A 23,622-nucleotide genomic window follows, 5' to 3' on the forward strand; every position below is an offset into this window, starting at 1 on the left:
CCCCCTGCCGGCCGACCCGGACGCGAGCCCTCCTTTCCGCCTTCTTCTCCGCCCCTCGGCCTTTTGCTTCCGGGCCCAGTTGCCAATATTGTGTGACCCACGTCTTACGTCACGACGCACCAGAGTAAAGGAGGGGAGAAGTTGCTGAGGGCGAGGCTTCCGCAGCAGAGGGTGTGGTCAGGGGCGCACCGCCCCCTGAACTCATTGGATGGCGCGGCATTTTAACGGACTCCAGTGTTGGAGAAGGTGAGTCCCACGTGATCTATATGGACCTTACAAAGCAGTGAATTATCTCGCGTGTTGCCGAATCATAGAGAGGAAGGAGGTGCTCTACATTTTTCTGTTGAGGCCAAAATTTTTTTTTATCTTTTCGTTTTTTTTAACATTTTTTTTATTGAGTTACTGTCATTTTACAATGTTGTGTCAAATTCCAGTGTAGAGCACAATTTTTCAGTTATACATGAACATACATATAATTCATTGTCACATTTTTTTCGCTGTGAGCTACCACAAGATCTTGTATATATTTCCCTTTGCTATACAGTATAATCTTGCTTATCTATTCTACATTTTGAAATCCCAGTCTGTCCCTTCCCACCTCCTGAGGCCAAAATTTTTAAGTCACTTAGAGCTTAGGAGATCCAGCATCAAGTTCTACAAGACTTTGAATTGGACATCGAGCTACTATTGACTAAGACTCCTACCCAAAATTTCATCTTTTGGACATTAAAGTCTTTCCTTGTCTAGCTATTACCTAAGCACATGGTATATTGGAAACAACACTGGAAACCCAGTGCGAAATCCTCTTTTGCAACGCTGTTCTGTGCATCCTTGACAAACGACTTAACCAATGCTTTGGGTTCCGCTGCCTCAAAATGATAGGCTTTGATGTTCGTGCATCTCCCAAATCTTCCTTTCTGGCCTCATTTCCAACAAATCCCTCCCAGCCCTACCCACCTGCACTCAGTCCTACCTCTGAGCCCTTACTCTTGCTGTTCTGTCTGCTTGAAACTCATTCTCAAACCTGTCCCTTTTCAGACTCGACCTGGCAATTTTTAAAAATAAATATTCTCCAGCCCCTGCGCCTTTCCCTAGCTGGAATGATCTTCCTTGGATTATTTCCCCTTCCATAGGTCTCTACCTGCCTCAAAAAAGGCTTTTTCTGAATCTTGGAACTGGATTTAATCACTTCTTTCTCTGAAGCAACATTTAAGTCAACGTCGCTCATTCCAGTTATCACTGTCCATTCATTCATCTAAATGAATGTCAAAATTTAAACACCTGCTATCTGCCAAGCATTCATTTTATTACAAAACAACACTCACACCTTTTTTTACAACAGACAGTAAAATTGACAGTAAAATTCCAAAATATGATTTCAGTGATACAAGGCAGGACTCCCCTGCCCCTCAAAATGTATGTTATCCATCTGTCCAATTTCATCTAAAATTTCGATTGCTTCTACATAGGGCAACAGGCCACAAATTTGCTTAATCAGTCATTTACATCTTAGTATAAGATTTTATTATATCATTTTCTATGAGCTGGCCTTGATAGAGAAGTGCCAGGCCACCCTATCCAGAACTGAATCAGTTCTTTCCCATCTACCCTCCGAAAACATTTGTCCCTTTCCAAAATTTTCCTAGACAAGGTATGATGATTTCCTATTAGAAGAGTATTTTTATTTAAATTTAAAATCTAACAACTAACCCAGGTATCTCTGTAGCCTCCAATTCATCAATTTATTAGAGGACTTTAAGACTAAAATCCTTTGAGGATACAAAAAAATGAATCTTTAAAAGTACAATTTCAAGCACTCACACATTAGAAAGAGGTATTTAGACACTGACAAAGTGTTTTCAGTGCCCATGCAAGAACCATCATGCAACAATTATCTGATTTATAAAGCTGGTTCTTGGGATAGACTAATACCTGGAACTTGATGAGGGGAGTTCATTTTCGATCAGATTGGGCATAGGATGTTAAAACCACCAAATCAAATCGTCTACTCTCCAAGTTTGCCAAGATTCAGTTCTGAGAACAAACAACTGGTTATTAAAGAAATTTACTCATTCTACACTTTTTTCCAGAACCTATTATGATACCAGAAACTTTTAGGTATAAGGACACAGCAGTGATTTAAAAGGGCAAGATTCCTTTCATGTTGGAGCTTATACTGTAATGGAGAAGACAGGAAATAAGCCAGTAAACACAAAACTTATGAACTCAGACATGAATAAATTCTGTGCAGAACATTAAGCAAATTAAGTGGAAAGAGGTGTGTATGTGTGTGTGTTTAGGGGCTGGAGAGCACACTGTATACGTGGAGTGATCTGAAGAGCACTATCTGTGGCGATAACACTCGTGCAGAGACATGCTGATAGGAGGGAATATCCATGAGAAATTCTGGAGGAAGAACATTCCAGGCATCAGATAGTCCAGGCCCAGAGAAGACAGTGGGTTTGTCACATTTTAGGAAGAGCAATAAGACCAGTGTGACTGGAGTGGAAGGACCTGAGAAGGGTTTGGAGAGGCAGGTAGAGGCTCCACCATGTAGGTGTATTGTAAGCCATACCATATCCTTTCTTGGCAAGTAAATGTATAATTCTTCAAAAACAAACAAGCAAACAAACAAAAAACTTTGTTAAGCAGAAGCTTACTGTCTCTAAATAGCCTATGCCTTTTATGAAACTCTAATGATAGAGCTTAGACCGAGGTAAAATCTACTTCCTTGTTACTTACATTATTTGAACTTGGTGTTGTCCTCTGGCGCATTGTGGAACAAGAGAAAACACATGGCCGTATGAAAAGAGAGAAGAAAATTGGATTTTCTGAAGAAGAGCCTGTGGAAAACTCCCTTTGTTCCCCTGCATGTGAAATTTCAAATGATGTATATTGGCAGTGAATGCTAATACCTGCTTGATGTGGGGACACTTGTGAATGAATGATCTGGATTATGGGAGAGAATCAATATTGTTCAAATTTGTATACTGCATCAGTTATAATTTGATTTAACTGTGTCTTCTGTCTCAGAATGAGTTCTTTCTGCACTATAGAATAGCATGCAGAAAGACTGATCTTGAAACTGCTAATAATTTGGCCAAATTGTCCATCCGCAAGGCTACCCAGCTTCTCCCTCCTTTGAGGGGTTCAGGATCTGTGAACTGACTCAGATCTCAGAATGAGAGGAGGGGCTGTGGCTCCCCTGGTGACACAATCCAGGGTTTGTTTGTTTTCTTTTCTCCTTCTCCTTCTCCTGCTCCTTCCCTTTCTCCTCCTCCTTTTTTTTTTTATTTTAACTATACTTAGGGTTGTGTTGGTAATATCAATCAAGTAGAACCTTAATGATCTGCCCATCTATTCCTGACTTAAAGACCCATCATCAGTTGCTCCCGCCCAAGATCTCTGTGGGTCAGTTCATTCAGATGATCACTTGGTTCTTGCTGCTTGTTATGGTTACCATATTCACATTGCCTCTGGTCAATCAAGTGCTTCTGTTTGGCTTTTGACATCTTGGGCATCCCTACATCCGTACAGAAATCAAGGAGTATATTCCAGTGGAACATCTCCCCACTCCATCCCTGCGCTACAGAGGTCAGCCATCAAAACACTTTCCAAGGATGGTGATCCCCCTTGCACTGTTGTATTTCTTGGTAAAGAACATCCTCTAGTCCTCCCAGGGGACATAATTAGGACATGAATGAGCAGGTTACACATGAGAACTTCATTCCAACATTCTTATCACCCTGTCTTTGCATTACTTCTACATTAAATCAAGGAAAACCTATGTCTCTAGTTCTGTCATCAGTGGTCATGACTGAGTTCAGGTTTCAGTCATCCTACTGAGTACACAAGTCCCAGCTGTTCACACCCGCACTGAATAAACATATCAAAGCATTCAGCTCACGCTAAAATTACATTGCTCCCTCACTGGACCAACATCCTCAGATTTTATTCTAACACTTGTTTCCTGGGGTTTTGCCAATATAAATTAGCAAAATATTGCCATTTGCTTGCTGTTTAAGCATTTTGGATTTGACTTTGCAACTTGACCCCTGGCTATGCTGAGAGTGAGTATTGTTAAGGATCTAGAGGCAATGAGAAGTGGTAGGTGTGGGGCACAGAGAGAACTGGAACCCTTTTGCAAATTATCTGCCTCCGATACGGTCATCCTATAGTTTTTAAGCCAGGCAGGACCATCTCATAAGAGAGAGAAAGAGGGGTTGGGGATTGTAGGGTCAGAGTACTTGAAGTTTCCCCAAAATCTTACTGTAAACTCCAACTCCTCTAATACATGTCCTTAAGTCACATAAGAGACCTGCACATCTGCAAATTGAACCTGTGTTAAAAGTCAGCCACCTGCGGGACCGTCACTGAAGCTCACTGTCTGCTGTTTCAGGCTGGCAGCTCTAAGGCGAGAGATACTCATCACAGGCAGCTTTAGAAACTCCCTACTGTTCTGACTTAACGATGAACAAAGTCAGGGACTTAAGTCATATATTCTGTTGCTGTTTTGTGGTCCCCCTGACATTTTTAGCATTCAGACTTAAAGTCTATCCATCTGTATCACTCTCCTCCTGTTAAACAACATGAGGACCTTGGAATGCATAACATCTCACTTTATGTGTTGTTCTCCTCCTGTGTCTTTTAAAAAATCCACTCTCTGGCTCTCTGTTTTTCCTAACTGCCTAAATGGGAATTTTTTACAAAAAAAAATTCTCAAAGGGAATTGTGTTTATGTCAAAACAAAACGGAAGAGGTGGCACTTGGGACCCACTGTCCCAGTGTAAAGGCGGCCAAGGAGAAGAGGACGTCTTAGGAAAAGTGGACAGAGGCAGCAGAGATGGCCAGTGGAGCTGTGGGCACAGAAAGAACCACGCACAGGGAGTTGACTGAGGGCCTCGCAGTGTCTCCAGGGATTAAGTGCCTGAGGGTAGACTCAGTACCCCCGGGTTATAGATGAGAAGACTGCTAAACACGAAGACATATTCCCTTAGGGAGTATCTTAGTCAAGTTACTTTGGGTTGAAAGTAATAGAAACCCTCTTCAACCTAGCTTTAGCGAAGTAGTCTATTCTTTAAAAAAGAGAACATGGGTTTAAGAACTGGGGGTCACCTCATGGAACGTGAGGAGGAAGTGAATAACCAGGTCTCAGGAAGGAAGGGGTCAGGAGCTGGTTAGCCCTGCACAGTCTCTCTCTCCTTGGCGCCTAGTCTCTGTCTTTCTCCTTTCTCTCCTGTCTGGGCCTGCGCTTCCTTCTCCTCTCTCTGCAGATCAGCCATCTCTGCTTCTCTTTGTATGCACCTCTCCACCCCAGAGCTTCCTGGTAGACATCTTGATAGCAACCTCTTGGTTCACATTTCAGACTTCCAGAAGAGAGGAGCTGATTGGCTCAGTGTCCAGCATGGCAGAGTCAGCTGGTACAAGAAGGGGCCAGGCTGGTGCAAGCCCATTGGGGTTTGGAGACAGTGGTTCTCCGAGGAAGGCGTATACTCACCCCCGACCCTCAGCGTCTGTAACAGGAGTCTCTGGGCTGATTAGAGGGGGAACAGAAGGCTTTTCAAGTATGTGGTGCTGCTGTTACAGGCAAGTCCCAGCAGCGGCAGAAAATATTAGCAGAACGAGATATGAAAAAAGGAAAATTTGAAAGAAAAATTATACAATTTAACCTCTACCCATTTCACAGATTTTTGGTGGGCAAAAGCAGACCTAATATCTAAGCAACACCTTGACAAGGCTTGAGGACCCCCAAGAGGATGGATTAAAGGTGAATACTAGGATATTTCTCTGTGCAGTGGAACTGTAGTCGAAAGTCAAAATTAAAACTGCTAGCTGTAGGCTCACCAAATAGGCAGAACAGGGGAGTATCTACTTATAGGGCAGCCCTCCGGGTCTTTTATATCTATAGTCATAACCCAATATACACCCATTTGAATTATGAGTAATTGACATGAGAATTAACACTCCTACTTCAGCTTCTGAGGCATTTGTTTGAATCCATGAGGACCTGTGTGAATTTTCGCTTGCCTGAAGCATGGCTGGATACCAGGAAACAGGAGCCACCATGTCGCCGTCCTGACAGTGGTCCCTACCTCTCAGAGCACTCTACTGGCTTACAGTGAAATACTCTCAGAATCAGTGGCATTGTTTGTGCTGATTCTTTTTTTTCTTTTTTGTCTTTGATGTTGTTTTTTGGCATTAAAGTTTTCATTACACAAATATTGTAGTGCTTTGTTGTGTATATATAACATATGGACACTTGTGAGCATAGATTTCAGTGTGTGGCATGCAACAGTGGAGAAGGAGCTGAGGGAACATGGGTAAATCATCCTATTTTACAACCATTTATAAAAGGAAATAGCAGCACTATTTCATTGTTACAATAATTGATGTTAACTATTGGAGTAATCGTGTCCATTTTGTGGAGAACTAGTGTTGTTTTACTATAAATGGGCATTCATTTGGGGACTCAGGAGAATATAAAAATGTAAAAGACCTTGACCTTCAAACATTACCTTTAAGCGTGTGAAAAAAAAGCCACTGCATAATTTCTTAATAAGACATAAAATACTTCTTTAAAGTTTTCTTACAGCAATAGACTCTAGTGAAAAGTACAGTTTTGCTTTGGGTGCTATAATTCAACTCACAGAAATGCCAAGCTATAAAACTTCAAAGGCTACACTATAACTAAGGGAACTATTGTATGCTAATTTCTTTTTTTCTTTCATTTTTTAAAACTTGAAGTATAGTCAGTTTGCAATGTATCAATCTCTGGTGCACAGCATAATGTTTTAGTCATACATATACATACATATATTCATTTTCATATTCTTTTTCATTATAGATGACTACAAAATAATGCAGGAACTGAATATAGTTCCCTGTGCTATACAGTATAAACTCGTTTTGTATGCCAATTGCTGAAGACAGAACTGAAGCAGGGGGCCCGGGGATTTTTGAGACATCTACTAGGGAAACACAGTTAAAACAAAACCAAATACAACGACAGCAGGAATTCATGCTGTCTGTCCGGGGATGCTTTATGGTCAAGATATTTTTCTTTCTTTTCGCTGCTTATTTTAGGGGAGAAAACAAAGATAAAAGAAACAGAGGCCATTTGCATGTGGGGAATTTAAATGGGTAAATGTAGGCTTTCTGAAATAATAAACTTAAACGTGAATTCAAAACCGGGAGATGGGGATGAGCTGGCAGAGGTGGGAGGAGGGAAGACTGGGGCTGAGATCTAAGTGGATCCTCAGTGGGGGTTACGTCTCTCTTGGCGAGCACAAGCAGGAGGCTGTGCGCGTTGCCGCGGGCAGTGGGCGCAGAAGCAGAGCCCCATCACTGCAGTATTAGGTCAGGTCCCACCAAGATCTTCACCCACACAAAGGAAGCAGCACTAGCGAAGGAGCAGAGAATGGATGTAGGCGATGCTGTGTTGTAACGTGGCTAGAGCGCAGTGGAGTGGTGGGAATTGGGTCTGTGAGCTCCATGGCTGATGCTAAACAAAAAGAAAATAAAAATCCCAAGGGGTTATTGCTGTCACGGGGTGGGAACAATCAGACTGCCCTGAGCAGAGATAAGGCTGAGGCAAGTGAACTCTTCAACATTCACCTTGAAATGGAAAAAGTCTAAACAGGCTTTGGGGGAGGAACCGAAGTGGATAAGCACTAGGGATCTGGAGCCAGGCTGCCTGGATTCAAATCTTCTCCAGCCACTTGCTAGTTATGTGACCTCTGCTAAGCTTAACTTTTCTCATTATTTTTTCTCATTATTACTCCTAATAATGGCATGCCTCACAGGATTGTAAGTAAGATTAAGTCAGAGAATACACACAAGTATGTAGGGCAGTGCTCCCAAAGGTACTGACTCATGACCTCTGTCCATTAGCATCACCGGTGTCACAGACGTGGGCCAGTGCGTGCTGGTTGTTCAGGGCAATGCTGGCTCTCAGAAGTGTGGTGCTGAGGCCACATGCATCAGAATCACCGGGAGCACTTGATAAAAATTAGGCAAAATAGAAACATGCCTATTGCTCCTCCCAGAAGTACCGATTCGGAATCTAGAAAGGTGAAATCTGATTTGAGAGGAGGGCTTCATTTTTAAAAATCTCCTCAGCCTAATTTTATGTCCACTGAACTCAGAGAATCCCTGGGCCAAGGCAAGCCCTGAGGCTACTTAAAAGCTGATACACTCACCAGAGAGAGAGCAGAAGACCCTAGGATGGGGCAGGATGTCCCTACAAGTTGGTAGACAGAGTGCTCTCCTTCTGTTAGGTGAAGTGTGTGTGTGTAAATACATGCCCTTGGTGGGGAGCGGGGCTGGAGCCTGATGATAACAGTGGTGATGATAATAACTATGATTTATTGGGTAACTATTCTGTGCCAGACACCATGGTGAGTGATTTACATGAATTCATTTAATTCTTAACATGAATAAAATTTAACTCAGATCCTCCTTTTGTGTAAAAGCAGGTCATGATCTCAGATATGTGTGAGACACCTGGATATTGCTACCATAGCCCAGGACCCACGTGTCCTGCCAACCTGGTGGTAGTGTATCCTAATTACAGCAGGGTAGTTACAGCTAATGAAAAAACCTCCCAGGGATGTCCTGCTAGGACTCTGAGTGGATGAACTATCCGCTGGGCACAGTAGTCACCCAGGATGATGGCAGGACTTGGGAAAGAAAGGCAACAGTAGGCCAGTCATCAAATCCTTCAGACAGGCCTGAAGATGACAGAGAGGAGAGGGGGTGGCAGAGTGGGGGACAATTAGAAGATGATGGTCCTGCAGCATTAGTGTGGAGTGAGACCACTGACGCCCACCCCCACCTCGGAGGGATCCAGGCTAGGAAAGAATGAGCTGCCCCACTCATAGGGCTGAGAGGGAAGCAGAGTCCTCACAGGAAGACAGATTTCAGTTGAGAAATTTGAATGGATTGGGATGATTCCAGTCCACCAATAGTCTAGGAATTTATATAAGAATTTGTTTTCCATGGTTATTGGTGAATGGCACCTCCATCAGGTCAGTCACCCAGGCCAGGATCCTGGGGAGAATTGGTTAGACCTCAGTGCTCGTCTGTTGACCCCACTGGGCTTCAGATCTCTGGAATATGCCCGCCTCCCTTTGTCCTATCACAATGTTGCTTCTGGCCGTCATCATTTCTCTCCTGGATTCTCCCCTAACTGTAATGTACTGAAATAGGAATATAAACGATTATAATAATTTTCACCATCATAATGACTCTCCCCAGAAAATAGCTTATACCAAACCAATAAAGTTTTTGACTAGGAGATGACTTAAGAGTTTGTGTGTACGTGAAGTGAGCCAGAAAGAGAAAAACAAATACCATATATCACTTATATGTGAAATGTAAAAAAAAAGACAAACAAACTTATTTACAAAACAGAAACAGACTCACAGACATAGAAGACAAACTTATGGTTACTGGTGGGGGAAAAGAGATGTGGAGGGATAAATTGGAAGTTCAGAATTAGCAGATACTAACTACTATATATAAAATAGATAAACAATAAGTTTATATTATATATAGCACAGAGAACTATATTCAGTATTTTGTAGTAACTCATAATGAAAAAGAATATGAAAAGGAATTTATGTATGTACATGTACGATTGAAGCATTATGCTATACACCAGAAATTGACACAACATTGTAAACTGACTACATTTCAATAATGAATAAATGAATATGTAAATAAACAAACAAACAAATAAAAAGAACCACTGCTATAAGCTCCTATGTGGGAGAGGCTGTGACTGCATTTTCTAGCACATGAAAAACCTTCAACATATACTTGTTGAATAATTAAATCAAGGAAGCCGAAGTGAATTTTTAACAGTATATTCAGCAAGCTTTGTCACTAGTGTCATCACATCTCCTCTTTCCTCTACTGTTACGATCACATCAACCCCTTTGAGCTGTGAGTCCCTTGCAACTTCCCCTGGCTTCCCACACAGGTCTGATCACTGCAGAACCTCGTACAGTTCTACTATCTTGGGCTACACTTTGCAAAACCTTGCTTCCTCCCCTCACGTTAAAATTCACTTGCCCTGTGCCCAAAGTCTCTGTACTCTTTAGATAACTAGCAAAATCATCTAAGAAGCTAATTTAAAACAGTATACTAGTGATTTGCATGTCACTCCAGTTTAATTATAAATTTATATTTTAACAGGTCTCTTCAGTGTCTTTTTGCAAGGGTCAAGTAGGAAAAAAAAGTTTAGGCCTGTGACTAGATATGTTCCTTCATTTGTAAGTTTTTACTGAGAGCAACCATGACGCAGACACTGCTAGGTCTTGAGGAATCACCTTAAGCCTTTTTTTCTCCTTCACAATAATAAAAGCTTTGCAGGCTAGATGAGGTGGACTTCCGAGAAAGTTCTGTAAAAAACTGTGCGTGTAAAGAACACAGAAATCAGTAGACCTATTCATTTCCTGGATCTGCTATGTTGTTGCTGTTTGATAACTGCTTTAGATAATGTTTTTGAATCTCTGTTTCTGTCACATAATAGTAATAACTATAATAGTGACAGTGTAATGTCAGCTCCCTCAGCTTGGTCACAAATGTGACGGCCCTTCACAATTCATTAATTGCTATGGAAGTATCAGTTATTATAATGGTTAAAATGTTCAAACACATAGCTCTGTTTTCTTGATTGTGGAAAGGTATGGGGGACTGTTACTTGACCCCTAACACAGAGTTGTAGAAATCTCCAGTAATTTTAACTCTTTGTTCTGCTAGACGTCTAAGAGTAACTCTGAAGCCAGCTCAGGTGACAAAAGCAGGTAAAGAATGGGTCCCTGGTGGGAGCTTCTTCCCAGAATCCTATAGATATCCACTCTGTTCAGGTCCAGGCCACATACCGCACCCTACAGTCCTCAGTCAGCCATCTTGAAAAGATTGTATCATTCTGTGTATTCTAACATGTACAAGCTTGGTTTGTGCTGGACTGGGGTGGTATGGATCACAGCACCCAGGAATTTCAGAGTTATTGACAGAAGTGGGGATTTAATTTTTTTTTAAGGGAGAAAGAGGAATTGCTGGCTAAAGGCACACTCACTCAATACATTGTGTATCTTCTGTATTTTAGGTACTGCTCTAGATAACACTGAGATAAAAGACACCACTTCCGACCTTAGGAAGCAGACAGTGTATTTGGGAAAGTGACACATCTACATAAAAAAAGACACGGGCGCTCTCTCCCTCAGCACTGCCAGCATCTCCTACTCAGCATCATGGCCACCCTTCAGGGCCATACCCTGATGCCCAACAATGGCTCTTAGGGCAACAGGAAAAAAAAAAAAGCACAGGCTGCCCACAGGCTTCCAGAAGGTCCTGTTCCACAACGTCCAGGAGCTGCAAGCACTGCTGATGTGCAACAGCTCTTACTGTTCTGAGATGGTGCACAATTCCTCCAAAATCGGCAAAGCCATCCTGGAAAGGGCAGCACAGCTGGCAGTCAGAGTCACTGACCCCAACGCCAGGCTGCCCAGGGAGGAAAGTGGATAAACAGCTCATGTGCACTCTTTATTTGTGGTAAATAAAACCTTGAAAACTCTGGAGAAAAAAAAAAAAAAGACATGGAGATAATCTGCTTATGTGAGCTCTGAGAAGGCAGACTTTGTCTACTTCCCCCCAAGTAAGCCGGCCACTCGGAGGGTGCTCATGAGATGTCAGGTGTGTGAAAGGACTGAGCAAGATCAATGCTTTGCGAGTTCTGAGAAAGGAAGTCTGCCTAGTGGTCAGAGGAGGCATTAGTGGCCCATACTTATGTTAGGACTTGAAGGACAAAGTAGGATTCAAATAGCAGAAGAGGAAAATTTTGCTCCAAATGCTGAAGTGTCTTATCCAGAGGCCAAGAGCTAGGAATGCCCAAGAGACAGAGAAAGAGAGCAATAAAAATAGTCAGTGATGGACTGTTCTAGCCACTGTCAGAGATAACACTCCCATTCAATCTCACATGCACCAGCTCTGTGAGCTATATATTATTATTATTGCCCATTCTACAGATGAGGAAGCTGAGAATAAGAAAGATAAATAACCTACCTCCCCAGTGTCATATAGTAATAACCAAATAAGAAAAGAATAAAAATGTGATAGGTATTTGATATAGCCTATGTATTTTCTTTAAATCAAATTAAATCCAACTCAGACCCTTGCCAAATAGAATAGGGACTCCTCACCCCAGCATCATTCACCATTACAGCTAGGATAACACAGAGGTCTAAGGATCTAGCTCTTAGGCAGGGAAAGAAAAATGCTTGAGGAGCCTCTCTGGTCTTGGCCCACAGGCTCACCCTGAGATGCCCACGGCCCCAGCCTGCAGGTTCCCAGAAGCTCTGCTGCCTGTGCTCAGCCTCCTGGGTGTTTCCATTCCTCTGAGATCCCGCTCTCTCCCAGGCTTCAGGAAGGGTGGGATGAATGGGGGTGCAGGGATGCAGAGTAGGAGGTCTCTGCCCCTCAGGGTTCCCCCAGTGTTCAGTACCCTTCTCAGTTTGGAGAACTCGATGTCTGTTTATGCCTATCTCCTACCTACCCTCTCCTCTCCCTCTCCCACCAAACAATACAAAGCTCCCTTGAAACTAGGAGCACAAAACCTTGACTGTTCCTTTGGAATAGGGGAGGGGAAATATTGCGAACACAGAACAGATAGCTTTTTCTTTTGGACAATTTGATAGCAGCAAAAAGAAAAAAATGCCAATTAATATCGCCATAAATTAATCTAACACAAATAACTAACGTATTTTACAGTTTGCTGCATGGCAAGGACTATACCCAGCTCTTTACAAAGAGGTAGGTACAATCGTTAGCCCCATTTTATAGTTGAAACAAGAGCTTAGAGAAGTCAAATATCTTATTGAAGATCACTTACCTAAGACTTCTAAGTGATAGAATCAAAACTCAGGCTCAAGAATGTCTGGCTGGAAAGTCTAAGCTCTCTTCACTGCTCCATATAAGGGAAGCAATCCTTCCGCTCCAGAGTCCAGAGCAAAGGTTTCTTTTTCTTTTTTTTCCTTTCTCTTAAAAAGAAAAAAAAAAGAAAGAAAAGGAAAACCTACATAATTACAGACTACATTAAATAACAAATCCAAGAAGAAACTTCCTCTTGGTTTCATAAAAAATCAAATTTCATTTGTCTTTGTCACCTTCTAGAACTTTGCATTTACATACTTAATTTTTACATTTACCATAATTTACCATGATGTCATAAAGTGAATTTTACAGTCTACATTTTCAATTGCCATTATACTGCTGTTTTAAGATACTCTACATACTTTCTATATTATATGTAAATATATCAACTTTGTATATTTGATTTCATACACAAACATAAATATATTTCTATAATCTTGTTCTTTTTTCCCTTACAATACCCATGCTCACCCCTTTCCATGAACAAAAACAATTGCAGCCTAGTGTGTATTTCCCATACGTTTCTTCATAGTTACACAATCATACAATAGTACAAGTATTGGGGGATTGGCCATTGATTGTTTTATATGCTTCTTACTATATATAGTTTTATACACTTCTATATTCATACCAAATATATATTTTTACTTATTACTTTGGCTTTTTTTTAACAGTATGAATTGTGGAAGTCCTTCCAGATCAGTTGATATCACTGTAACACTTTCTTGTTTAATAATATAATCCATAGCATGACTCTTCTACAGTTTGTTCAGCCTTTCCTCTACGCATGGGCATTGTATTTTTTGCCACAACATACAACAGTGTAATAAGCTTTCTTTCATGTGTATAGTCCCCTGTCCTGGTGCTTTTATTTCTATAGATTCCCAGGAGTAGGATTTCTGAGTCAAAAGGCATATATTTATTTTAATTTAATAGGTATTGCCAGATTGCTTTTCGAATTGTTATACAAATGCACACTTTTACCAGCATTGTACGAGGGCCCTGCTTTCAGATGCTAGTCTGAGGACACCCACTTTCATGTAGTAGTCTCTCTGCATACTTTAATAGGTACTAGGACTTGAGAGTCACAGGTTCACCTCATTGCGGAATTTACACAAGGGAGGAAAAAGGGGCAGGAGTCAGGAAAGCCACTCAGTGGGGATTCCCCTTTACAAAGCCCCTCAGATTTTTAAAAACTTTCTAGGTAGACAAGCAAATCATTGAAATGTTGCAGAAAAATGTGTGACAGCTCAGTGTTACAGCTTAATTATGACAGCAACCTGGATCTGGGCAAGAGACCAAGCAGCACTCGGAGAGTTGAACTCAGATTTATTATGCCAGCCGGCCCAGAGGAGTTAACACTCCAAGCTCTCGACCCATCTGTACGTTTACCCAGGCTTTTTTAGGCTGCCAGTTTACACTTTGCAACATCATATGCAAATAAGGTGTAACAAAAGTTGACTAATTAGGAACAAACTTTGTAGAAATGGACCAATCAGGAGGGAGTGAAATAACCAATCAGGAGTGAGCTCAGGGAACCAATAGAATTTTAGGGGTAAGTTCCACTTTCCTAGAAGTAAGCCCTTTTAGAGGCAAAAAGTGAGATAGAGCTTCCGGGCCAGGAAACTGGATGCAGGAGAGTAGTGGCCCTGCTTAGGGATCCTGCCAGTCTTTTTTATGGGCTTCCCACCTCAGCATCACATTGGAGATTATTAAAAATATTTATTTACTAAAAGGAAATATTGAATATACCATATGTTTTAGAAGCCTATATTGGCATTTCTTCATTCTTTTCTTTTGTTCCCTTTTTTGTTCTTTACTCTGGTCCTCCCAACGCTCCCTCCCGATCTCTCTTCCCAGTTTCTCCCTCCCAGACCCTCCCTGTCTCCCAGTCTCCCTCCTTCCCTCTCTCCCTATCCCTTTCTCTCCCCTTCCCTCTCCCCCTGCCCCTCCAAACGCCCCTTTCTAATTTGCACACACCAGATCCACCTCCCAGGCCCGCCAGGTCTTGGGCTGGGGTTGCTGCAGCTCCAGCATTGGCCACTAGGGGCCCTCTGCTCCCCTGGCCTGAGGGAAGAGAAAAATGTCTTTTCTCTTTTCCAACTTTTTAAATAGAAACAAGCGTCATGGGTATTTTCAAAAGACTACCCCCGAACAAACCAAGAGAAAATAAAAAGAAATAAAGAAAAGATACTCCAAACAGCAAATGTGGTTTCTGAGTTGAAGTTGACTAAACCTAGTCTTAGCTGTCTTGACTGAGACAGCGGACAGGGCATAGCCTTTACCCTCTCCTTCCCCATCTGCAGAAACAAACCAAAGATAAAATTAAATTGGCCATGATGTGAGGGTTAGCAGGAACCCCACTGCTTCCCAACACTTAACTCTTAATTATCTCTCTTGGCATGACCTGGGCAGGATTCTCCCAGCTCCTGCCTCTCCTCCCTGGGGAGCTTTTCCTCAGTAGCCACCCTGACCTCCAACTCTCCCTCCACTGGTCCGGGGGGAAGATCTCTGGTCCTCCCACACCAGCCTCACAGGTGTTTCTTTAGCCTTCTTAGAGGATTCTGTGACTGTCAGTACTTGAAGTCTTGGTCTCTTCAACCTCTTCCCTTGCTGGCTTCTGACTTGACTCCTAATGCCCGTTTCACTGCGGAGTCACAACTATCAGCAGTTTGGGGATAGGGTTAGGATCAGAACCCTCATCTTTTGACTCCTAACCTGAGGACTGCCATTTACATCATAATTTTTCCATCAAAGGGCCATGCATGAGGTGAGATATATATATATATTTGAAAGACAGTGATAATAAGAATAGAAAGGTATGCATTTAATATGCTAGCAACTCAATGGATATTGAGTTCTAAAACTCAGCAAATTAAATTTCCGTAATAAAACACATCTTTGCCTTCTCAGGTGGTTCAGATTTTTATTGAAAGAAAAATTATTTTCTCCACCCTGCAGTGGACTGGTCCTCAAGGACTAACATTTTAATCTGACAAGATACTTTCCGTGTACTCTGGATTTATACTCCATTGCTGGCCAAAGGCAATTGCTAAGAGGCAACTTGAAATTAGCACTGCAGCAAGCTGACAATGAACAGTGGAGACAAAAATCTACTCAAGGAAAAAATTGTAAGGTAGGTGGAAAAGCATTGGTAATGTTCCTGACTTTGTCTCCTATTCCATTGGGTCTTTTTTCTCAGCTGGCGGTCAGCTAAGCCAGTAATTATTGCTTAAAGCTTAGCATAGCCATTTTTTGGCCCCTCTTTTCCTCCTTCTCATCATCCTTCCCCCATTGTAACATTTATGCAAGAATTTCTGGATGGTGCTGTGCACTTATTATTGCATCCCATTTTTTTGTGTGTGATAGTAATATTGACCAATTGTCCATCAACCATTCACCTAATGATTTTAGTATCCATTGATGATTGTTATCATTATTGGCATTCATTGAAATAATGAAAAAACCATCATTTCATTAAGTGTTGAAAAACGGTGACTTTAAAATTCTGTTCTTTCTTGTGCATTTATTTGCTGGAAGTTTACTATCAAGAACTTTCCCTCGCCTACTCTTTGGTTACACTGAAATGTAATTCTTATAAAAAAGGTGAAATAAATGTTTGATTTCTTCCTTTCATTTATTAATTTTTCAGAGAAATGAGTTGGTTACCTAGTGATCGCCAATGGTGACGAATAGATTTTTTTTAAATAACTATAAACTCAAAAGCTTTTCTGTGTTGTATATGTTCTAATCCATTGCAATCATTATTCTTTCTGGTGCTCAAATTGTCCCTTTAGATTGGTTCTTGTATCTTTTTGAAATGATTTCACTGGTCTTCGAGATATTTTTTCTTTTCCTGTTCGAGAAGATATTCCAGACCCATTTTATACATTTCCTGGTCCAGAACAATAAGCTATTTCTGCAGAATCTTAGTTCCTTTTAATGAGAAATAGTATTTTGAGACCACATCTGGTTGCTAAGGGTATTCATTGCTACGAAAGTGCTCACTGCTTCTGGGCTGTCATTTCTTTATGCCTTTTGAGTGGATTGAGTTAGAAAATAGACTTTTTAAGAGGAAAACTCATGAATTCATACTGACATTTCCAATTCAAATTACTCTTTGAAGGTTTTTGCTTAACCTCTTCAATTTTTTACTTGATCTCTTTCTTGTCACAAAAATCTCAGTTCCCACAACATGAATGTAATTATTTATTTGCTTTTTCCTACATAATAGGTATAATTGTTTCAAACAACAATACCAAATTGCCACTGACATAAAAGGACTGAATGAAATTAAAACATTTTTACAGAATTCTTTTTGTCTTTTGAACATTCCACTAAGGAAGTACAGTCAAAATACTATCCTCTAAACTCACTTGAAACTCTTTCTCTTTTTTGTTGTGGCAGAATTCAAAGGAAGATGGCTTCACGAAGACGTCCCACCTTAATCCCTGGACCTGTAAGAAAGATGAGCTATCAAGCTTGTGATTATGTTATGCTATGTTATGTTATAGGGCATACTGGACTTAAAAATAGGGATATTATCCAGTTAGGTCTGACCTAATCATATGAGCCCTGAAAAGCAATGAGCTCTGTGTGGCTGAAAGGGGACTTAAGGGGAAGCCAGAGAGAATCAGAGTGTGAAGAGGACTTGACATGCTTCAGCAGATCTGAAGACAGAGGCTGCCTGCATCCTCCAGAAGCAGAGAGAGCCCTTGAATGACAGCGCACAAGGAAGTGGGGACCTCAGTCCCACAATGACAAGGAACTGAATTCTGCTAGCAACTTGAATGAGCTTGGAGTAGATTCTCTCCCAGAGCCTCTGATAAGAACCCAGCTTGGCCAACACCTTGATTTTGGCATTATGGGCCCTTGAGCAGAGAACCCAGCTGAGCTTACGTAGGCTTCTTCCTAAACTATGAGACAAAAAATAGTTGCTTTTAAGCTGTTAAATGTGTGGTAATCTGTTATGCAGCGCTAGAAATCTAATCAAGTTTTTATGCCACCAACTTGAAATATTTTTTACGTTTGTCTTCAGTTTTTATGGGTTAGTTTCTATTCTTCTTTGAGTTAGCTCTCTTCAATTTTGTAAGATATACTTAGTTTCAAAGCCAAAATTGCACAACCATAACAATTCCAGAAATACTGCTTTCTTCTCTGTTTCCTTTACCTGTTTCTCCCTTTTCTTTATTGGAAACCACCTTTTCTGTTAGCTGTGGATTTGTTTTTCCATTTAAAAAATAGTTTTAAAAATATAAGCAAATACCTACATATTCATATGCTTTCCCTTTCTCACACAAAAGAAAACATATAATAAATAATCCTGCACCTTGCTTTTTTAGCTTAACAATATATCTTGGTGGCCATTCCATAATGGTTTGTAGACTCTACCACTGAGCTATACCTTCCCCACTCCCCCTTCTTGTGATTAACAGTATCTTTTACCAAGATGTATGCTTGGCTCCATGTATTTCCCAGCCAAAAAATTCATTAAGTACTGGCTTCTCCCCAGTTCCTCAGAGCTATTAAGGAGCTGCCTTCTTGGCTATAGTTCTCAGTAAGGTCTCCAAATAAAACTAAAACTTACAGCTCTCAGGTTGTGCATTTTATATTTCACCCAACAGTTATGTGAGGTTGGAAGTCATTCATTCTTACCACTGCGTAGTATTCCATTGTGTAAATATTTTATAATTTACTGTGCATACTGTTATTAATGGGCCCCTAGGTAGTTTCTAGTTTGGGGCTATTATAAACAATGCTGCTATGAACATTCCAATACATGTCTTTTGTGAACATATGTACACATTTTTGCTATAAGTGGGATTGCCAAGTCATAAGGTATGTATGCTTAGGGTTAGCAGACAATGGTATGCATTTTTGCAAAGTCGTTGTACCAGTTTATGCTCCCAACAGCAGTGTGTGTGAGTACTGGTTGCTTCACGTCCTCGTCAACACTTGGTCCAAAAGTAGTTTTAATTTGCATTTCAGTTATTAGGGGTAAAACTGAGCATCTTTTCATATGAGTATGGGGCACTTCACATTTCTTCCTCTGTGACCTGTCTTCATCATGGGCCCATTTTTAATTAAGTGCTTGGTATTTTGCTTCTGAATTTTTAACAGCTCTTCACATATTAGAGATACTAGCCTGTGCTGGTTACTGTCTGTTTGCCACATCCCAGCCAGCCCTCTGGGTGTTCCCCTGGGAGGTTGACCTTTACATATTCCGTCACCCAGACTCCCTTAATAGCAGTTTCTGGTTGAGTGTGGCCAATGGGAGATATAGGCAGAAGAATAAAGGGTGGGATGAGAGAGAGGCTGAGCTGTTTTCCCCTTTGTCTTCCTGGTTCTGCAGTGACTACATCTCTCCTGATAAAGCTCTCTGGAGCAGTTCTTTCTCAATAGTTTGGCTCCTAGTGGGCTGTGATAACATTATTTCCTCCCCTGTCTCTTTAGCTCTAGGGGAGCTAAGGACATTCTGATGCTACTTGTCTCTGGGAAGGTCACAACCCTAGCTGTTTCCTTTACCCTGACCATAGCTCTGCATGTAATCTCTTAATTAAAATATCTTTATTTGAGCCATTTGGGAGTGAATTCTGTTTCCTGCCAGGATCCTAATTGTCACATATTCCTTTGTGACATTAAGTTGCAAATATTTTTTTCCGAGTTTATCATTTTTTTCCTTTGACTTTGCTTTCGGCGATTTTTCAGAAAAAAATTTTTTTCAATTCTGTAGTCAAATTTATGTTTTTTATTATTATTGCTTCTGGAAATGACGTCATAGTTAGGAAAGTTTTTCCCACTTATAGAGGAATTAATTCTTATTTTTTTCTAGAAGTTATTTGGATTTGATTGTTGATGTTTAGAGCTCTGATTCATCTAGGATTTCCCCTTTACACAAAATTTTTTTTAAAGTATAGTCAGTTTACAGTGTTGTGTCAATTTCTGTGCAGCAAAATAGTTCAGTCATCCATATACATAAATATATTGGTTTTCATATTCTTGTTCCTTATAGGTTACTACATGATATTGAATATAGTTGCCTGAACAGTAGAAACTTGTGTATCTATTTTACATATAGTAGTTAGTATCTGCAAATCTCAAACTCGCAATTTATCCCTTCCCACCCACTTCCCCCCAGTTTGTTTTCTATGTCTGTGAGTCTGTTCCTGTTTTGCAAATAAATATACTTGTCTTTTTTTTTTTTTTGATTCCATGTATCAGTGATATCATATGGTATTTTTCTTTCTTTTCCGGCTTACTTCATGTACACACAAACCCTTAAATCATCTCCCAGGCAAAAACTTTTCCATATATGCTATTTTCTGGGGAGAGTCATTATAATGGTGAAAATTATTATAATCTTTTATATTCCTATTCAGTACATTCCAGTTTAAGACAGATTCTAATATAGCAATGATAATAATAGTAATAATAAAATGGATGATAATAGCTAAATTTAACTAACAGAGCTTTAACTAGAGCTTGCTAAATTCTAGGCATTTTACAGGCATTATATTATTTAATCCTCATCACAACTCTATGAAATAGGTCCTGTTATCATACTCATTTTTCAAGGGAGGAAAATCAGGCTGAGGGAGAGCAAAAGGGAGTAACTTGCCCAAAGATACTCAGTCACTAAGTGATGGTGCTTCAGCCCAGGCTGTCTAACCCCAGAGTTTTCAGGTTTCAAACCACTTGTACATGACATTTGACTCTCAGGAAAACCCTCATGTAGGTTATTACTATCTCCATACTGAACTGGAGAAAACTGAGCTGAGGAAAGAACGGAATTACTCGTTTGCATTTTGTCAATGGGAGACCTAGGTCTGGCTGGAACCCAGATTTGGGGACCGGGAGATCAAGGTTTTTGAATTCCCCACCTCTGCCTCCCATACCTAGGTGGACCACCAGAGTTGAGGCTGGCAGAATCCTTCATATTCAAGGGGAGCCAAACTGAAGAGGGCGGAAACAGTTAATCCTGGTTGTCTTGAATGGTTGCCAAGGACTTTCTGGCAGGGACTGGAAGGCCACTCACTGCCCTGGGAATCCAGGGTTTGCACTCCAGTCATAACCTGAGTGATGACTGATAACATCGTAATAGTGACTTCCTTAGGAAAGCTAATAAATTGTATGGTAGAAAAAAACAATTTCACTTAGCAATATGGTGGAAATCTGTTTGAATGAACAGAAAGACCTAGGCAGGCCTTAAATCAGGGCGTTCAAGGGGGGTCACAGGGTCTCCTTAGTGAAAGGGTCCAGAAACTTGGCTTAGGATGGAGCTGGGGTATATGTACAGTGTGTGTGTGTGTGTGTGTGTGTGTGTGTTGCACTGTATGTATGTTGGTACCTATACATACATACAAACATACATACACACATATATATATATAGGGATATATGGATATGTTTCATCATGTGTGTTTTAAGCCACAGTTTTAAAAGTATTTTCCACCTTCTAACATCTCTGAAATCATAATGTATCTTACTGTCAGTAACATCTTGGATTTGATGAAATACTTTGCATCTGTGGGGCCAACTGACATTCTTCAAAGTCCAATGACACCCATTCCTGGGCTCTCTGATGTCTGCCTGTGGTCCCTCAGCAGATAAAGTACATTCTTTACTGGGCGTGTCTGCCCTAACAAACAAATAGCCCAGGTAATGCCTAATCTCACAAGAGTGCAGGCTGGCTTGTTGCAGCCCACTTTATCAGAATCACAGACCTCTCAGCACTTCATGGACCCTAAACTTCTTACCTCACCTATAACCAATCAGAGACCTGTGCACAAGCTGATCAGGCACCTTGTGACCTGACCTTATAAATAAACTCCAACACCGACCCTCGGGGCTCACATGGGCACCTCTCGTCTGTGTGGCCCGCTCTTGTCTGTAATAGCACACCCCAATAAACTCCTTTACTATTCTCCCCCTTCATCTCTGGTAAATTCTCTTACCAACCTGAGTCACCGCGTCACCTGCCCATCACCGGCTCACCAGCCCGTCCCATGTCCCACAACGGTATCTAAACCTGAATAAAAACAGCCACCCTAAGAGGCTCCACTTTAAATTCACATCATGAAACTAACGAACCCTTCAGGTTCTCCCACAATCACACACCACTTCTCCAGACTGCTCCTTCACATGCTCTCCTGGATGATACATTCACGACTGTTTTTCTTATCCGCAACTCTCAATCTCAATTTTAGACTTTTACCTGCTTCATTAAGAAAATCAAGGGGGAAGAAATAACTCAGTGGTAATAGTGCCTGCCTCGCAGGCACAAGGTACAGGGTTCAATCCCCAGTACCTCCACTTAAAAATAAGCAAACAAATAAACCTAGTTACCTCTTCCCTTAAAAAAAAAAAAAAAGAAGAAAAGAAAATCGAATCACTCCAAAGCAAATGTCTGCAAACTCCCACCACCACGTGCACCATAGCCGGGTCTGGGGACTTGCCCCGGACGACCTGCCCTCCCCACCTCCCCGCGCCAACCCGCCAACCCCCCTTATGCACCGGGTTCCTCCTCCACTCAAGGGCATTTCTCCACCAATTCTCCCCTCTCTCTCCTCCTACATCAGTTTGTTTTCATTCTACTTGATTATTCCTATCAGTGTAAAAAACATGCTCTTTCTGTTCCTATTTAAGAAAGAAAGAGGGAAAAAGAAAACTCCATATTCCATTTCCTGAGCCAGCAACACTTGATATCTTTGCTTCAAAATTCCTCAAATGAGTTTCTATACTCACCTAATTTCTCTCCTCCCAGTCACTCTTGAACTCACTCCGATCAGGCTTTGGCCCACACACTCCTCCGAAATGCACCCGTCAGGGTCAAGAGAAACCTCTACGAAGTGCAAAGATTCTCAAGCCCTTTTCGTCCTCGACCCGTGAGCGGCTGACCTCTCCCTCCTCCGAGACGTGCTTTCTCTTTCTCCCCTTGGCGTCCAGGACACCTGATGCCTCAGCCTCCTTTAACCGGCCTTCGTTTTCTCAATCCCTCAGGGTTGCTGTGCACCAGGGCTCAGTCCTGGGTCCCCTTCTCTGCCTTCACTCACTCCCTCGGTGATATCGTCCTCAGTGTTATGGGTTGAACTTTGTCCCCACAAAGGGTAATGTTGAAGCCTTAAACCCAGTACCTCAGAACGTGACCTTATTTGGTACCAGGGTTATTGGAGATGTAATTAGTTAAGATGAAGATGAGGTCCTGCTGGAGTAGGGTGGGTCCTTAATTCAATATGACAGTTGTCTTTTTTTTTTCCTTTGACAGTTGTCTTTTGAAGAGGAGAAGAGACACAGAGATGGAGGCACACAACAGGAGGGTACCACGTGAGGATGGAGTACGGACCGAAGTGCTTCAGCTTTAAGCCAAGGAGCACCAAGGAGCCAGCAGACCTCAGAAGCTAGGAAGAGGCCAGGAAGGATCCTCCTGTACCGGTGTCAAAGAGAACATGTCCCTACTGACGTTTTGTTTCAGGATGCCTAACCTTTAAAACTATGATTGTTTTAAACTCAATTGTTTTTGTTTTAAGCCACCCAGTTTATGGCATTTTATTATAGCAGCCCTAGGAGATGAACACACCCAGACTCATAGCTCTAAAAACCATCTCCATACTGAAGATTCTGAGATTCATGTCTGGGGCTCACACTTCTTTTCAACTGTTTACTTCACGTCCCCACTTGGATAACCAA

The 23,622-nt window shown here is 41.4% G+C and overlaps 1 long non-coding RNA gene across 2 annotated transcripts; it reads left to right on the forward strand.

Moving 5' to 3' along the window:
• Positions 1-24: 24 nt before the first annotated feature.
• On the forward strand, positions 25-23,407 carry LOC140688044 (uncharacterized). 2 transcript variants are annotated; one of them, XR_012062726.1, is made up of 5 exons: positions 25-246; positions 12,775-12,816; positions 15,898-16,072; positions 17,344-17,395; positions 23,201-23,407. It is a non-coding gene; the product is annotated as an uncharacterized lncRNA (long non-coding RNA). The 2 variants fall into 2 exon arrangements; XR_012062727.1 differs by lacking the exon at positions 12,775-12,816 and having other exon boundaries at positions 31-246.
• Positions 23,408-23,622: the final 215 nt, after the last annotated feature.

This window comes from Vicugna pacos, chromosome 21, assembly GCF_048564905.1.
Source record: "Vicugna pacos chromosome 21, VicPac4, whole genome shotgun sequence".
NCBI lineage: Eukaryota > Metazoa > Chordata > Mammalia > Artiodactyla > Camelidae > Vicugna > Vicugna pacos.